Here is a 4,112-nt window from a genome sequence, read left to right as displayed (position 1 = left end):
TTGATATCAGTGTGATTGTCCCTGGATGGGAAGTAAAGTGTATAACTCTCTTCAACATACAGCCTTTCTGGTACAAGGGTCACAATCAATCACTGTTGCTGTTTATGAAAATGGTAAAAAGAACAGTTTTCCATGTATTTACATGCAGGTAGGTGAGAAGGCGTATATACTGTACATGCTGCTTGCTGTGCAGACCTGTCTGGGTAAACCATCCATACTGTACAGCCACACACAGAGCCGTCTATACTGTACATGCTGCTTGCTGTGCAGACCTGTCTGTGTAAACAAGCATGTGTGTTTATGTGGCTTGCCTCCTACTCTAGGGAGAAAGTGTATATACACACAGAGCCATCTCTACTGTACAGCCACACACAGATCCATCTCTACTGTACAGCCACACACAGATCCATCTCTACTGTACAGCCACACACAGATCCATCTATACTGTACAGCCACACACAGAGCCATCTCTACTGTACAGCCACACACAGATCCATCTCTACTGTACTGCCACACACAGATCAATCTCTACTGTACAGCCACACACAGATCCATCTATACTGTACAGCCACACACAGAGCCATCTCTACTGTACAGCCACACACAGAGCCATCTCTACTGTACAGCCACACACAGAGCCATCTCTACTGTACCACCACACACAGATCCATCTCTACTGTACAGCCACACACAGAGCCATCTCTACTGTACAGCCACACACAGATCCATCTCTACTGTACAGCCACACACAGATCCATCTCTACTGTACAGCCACACACAGAGCCATCTCTACTGTACAGCCACACACAGAGCCATTTCTACTGTACAGCCACACACAGATCCATCTATACTGTACAGCCACACACAGATCCATCTCTACTGTACAGCCACACACAGATCCATCTCTACTGTACAGCCACACACAGAGCCATCTCTACTGTACAGCCACACACAGAGCCATCTCTACTGTACAGCCACACACAGAGCCATCTCTACTGTACAGCCACACACAGAGCCATCTCTACTGTACAGCCACACACAGAGCCATCTCTACTGTACAGCCACACACAGACTGACACCACCTACTCATGTTCCAGTCGTTCCAGAACAGATCCTTCAACAGAGGGTTCCCTCTCCGTGAGGAATGTTCTCCCTCCCTCCTTCCCTCCGTCCAGCACCCGTTGAGAAAGGTCATGAAAAATCCATGTTACGTACTGTGCTAAAGGCCGTAACTGAACTGTTCAAATATTGATCTTGCCCAATCATAATAAAGCCAAATGACTGAAAGCGATCCATCACGAGAAGTGTTCGGTCTGCTTACTGTAGCCCCAGCGCTACATTATGGCTCAATAATAATAACGATGCTATCAGCGCTGGCTATATCTGCAGAGTTTGCCTGGGAAAGGTGTTCTGTTGTCATGCTAATTAGGTGACAACAAATCCATAACATTATTAAATACACTTAGAGGGTTACTCTCCATCCTCACTCATCTATGGAAGGAAGGAATAAATATTTGCCCATGCTCCTCTGTGTGTGTGTGTGTGTGTGTGTGTGTGTGTGTGTGTGTGTGTGTGTGTGTGTGTGTGTGTGTGTGTGTGTGTGTGTGTGTGTGTGTGTGTGTGTGTGTGTGTGTGTGTGTGTGCATGTCCGTGTGCCTGTGCATGTGCGTGTTCCTGTATGCATCTGTCTTAGGAAGATATACGTGATGTGTGTGTCTGCGTGTGGTTGATCTGCTTGAGGAAAGCAAGTTAGGCCTCCGACTCTGTGATTTGAAACTCACCCCAGCGTTTCATGTGGTCATTAATGCCCCTAAAGGTGAGTGTGCATCATCGCATTCTTAATAAGTAAGTGGAATATTCACAGGTTTTAATTAGCTTTGAAATATTAAACCCAGCCGCACATCGTCGTCGCTATTGTTGAGCTCTTAATTTACCGAGCAATTAAGCCGAGGCCCTCATTTATCAGTGTGTGTTCATTTGCTGGAAACCTAGTCACTTTTTATTAATTGATGCCATTGATATCCTGAGGTAAAATGAATGGGCATACACCAGAGGTCATGCCGGCAGTAGGAGCTAGCTAGCTAGCGCTGGATGAGCCCAAAGAGGAATAGGAAGTGGACGATAGGCAGATTACACCTGAGATGTGTTGAGACATTAACAATCACACTGGGGATTCTGGCTGAAGCGAGAAAGAGGAGAAAATGGAGGAAAATGCTTCCTGTTTTTTCTGTGGCCATCTGTTTTTGTGCGGGAGGGGGGAAATGATCTTAATGCCTTTAAGAGGGAAAACAATTATAGCCTTAACCTCTTTACTTCTCCTTCCTTTGCTTCCCCCGTTACACTTCCCAGAATGGAATCCCATTCTTACCAAAGCCAGAATGTACTGTCATATGTTTCTTACCAGAATGGTCTTACATACCAGTAAGATAAGATATGTTTGTAATAATGATGCTTGTTTGTGTCCAACTGCAGTTGTTTATTCGTTTTGTGTTCAGTGAATCGCACACAAATTTAATATTATTTGAACGATATTAGAGTTGTTGCTGGAGTTTGTGCAGTACACTACTTTTAAAACAATGAAACCATCCTCTCTGGTTAGCAGTACTGGAGAGTTCCAACAGCAGACACCTGCTAAGAGCATGTTTACAACAACAGCATGATCATGTTGGGGACATCAGGGGATAGACGGCACCATCAAGGTGTCTCCGTGGTGTCTGGTGTGTGTACAGGTGTTGGTGCGATTCTGCCAGCCAGACACATTTCTACTGATGTCAGGCCAACAATAGTAGAGCGTTTGTATAATTCCATAATCCCCCAGTCATGGTTGTGTGTAAAAATGTACCCAGGAGATTATTACCAATACCTGTTGCTGGTGGTTTGATTGATGTTGCTCATCCTAAAACATGTACGCAGAGAACATTTAATGGGCTTTTTATATCAAGATTCATTAAAAAAATAAACATCCACAACAATATCTAGAAATGGATGAGTTATCGATTGGTCGACGTTTAGTTATCTTGATGATTATTTTTTAGAGTTACAGTTGCACCACCAAAACAAAACCCAGAGCCAACAAGGAGAGCCACCCAGGGCCCCGGAGGTCAGCGTGTTACCCAGAGAGAGTGAGAGGTATCTGGGGGACCTGGGCTGATCCTGGCTGTGGTGGTGCTATGTCAGGCAGGTTGTTGCTGCTCTACCCTGTGAATGTGCTAATATGCTCCCATTCCTCATCCCGACAGTCAGTAAAGCACTGGGGCAATATATTCTGTCTCCCTGAGCAGCCCCTAATAAATTGTCCTTTCATCCACGCCTAAGACTACCTTCCCTCTCTCGCCCTCTATCCATCCATCCCTCCCTCCCTCTCTCTCTCTCTCTCTCTCTCTCTCTCTCTCTCTCTCCCTCCACCCCCGTCTTCTCTCTTTGTAGACTCACCTGGCCCCTGTGGTTTCTAGAAATGGCACAGCTGCCCTGGCACTCAATAAACCATAAACCAGGGGGCACAGGCCAGTCCTTCAGTCCGCTACAATGCACTCTGGGTAATAGATGAGGAGAGAATGAGGGGAAGGGGGAGAATGAGGGAGGGGGAGACAGGGGGAGAGCAAGGAGTGGGGAGGTAGGGCAAACCCAGTGCCAGGGGTTCTACAGTGGTAACGGTAGTCTCTCCATGCTAACGCAGGGGGCTAACTAGAGAGAGTGGCTGCTGTGTTGAAATCCCTCCTCTCCTCCACTGCCTATAGCGGAAGGTTTAATGAGAGAGAGGCTAGCAGGGACACCCCCTCCCTCCTGGCTTTGGCCCCTTCTGGAAGAGAAAAACACAGAGCTGCTCCTCCTCTCTTCCCTCTCTCCTCTTCCCTCTCTCCTCTTCCCTATCTCCTCTTCTCTCATCCTCTCCACACATCGTCACATCACCACAGTGCTGCTTCCGCTTTGTAATTGTGCAATTAGAGCCACAGCCTGGTTTTCACATATCACAAATGGCTGGCTGGTGGTATTAAAGAACCTACAGTTCTATCCTAGCAGGCTTGGCTGGGAGAGGTGCATTAAGGGCAGCGTTTTGTCAAATGTGAGCCAATTTATCATGATCTGTTTTTCGTTCCCACCCACCACTCACC

The sequence above is a fragment of the Oncorhynchus kisutch genome, linkage group LG16 (genome assembly GCF_002021735.2).
Source record: "Oncorhynchus kisutch isolate 150728-3 linkage group LG16, Okis_V2, whole genome shotgun sequence".
NCBI lineage: Eukaryota > Metazoa > Chordata > Actinopteri > Salmoniformes > Salmonidae > Oncorhynchus > Oncorhynchus kisutch.
The sequence above is the reverse complement of the archived record's forward strand: the minus strand, read 5'-3'. Positions refer to the sequence as shown.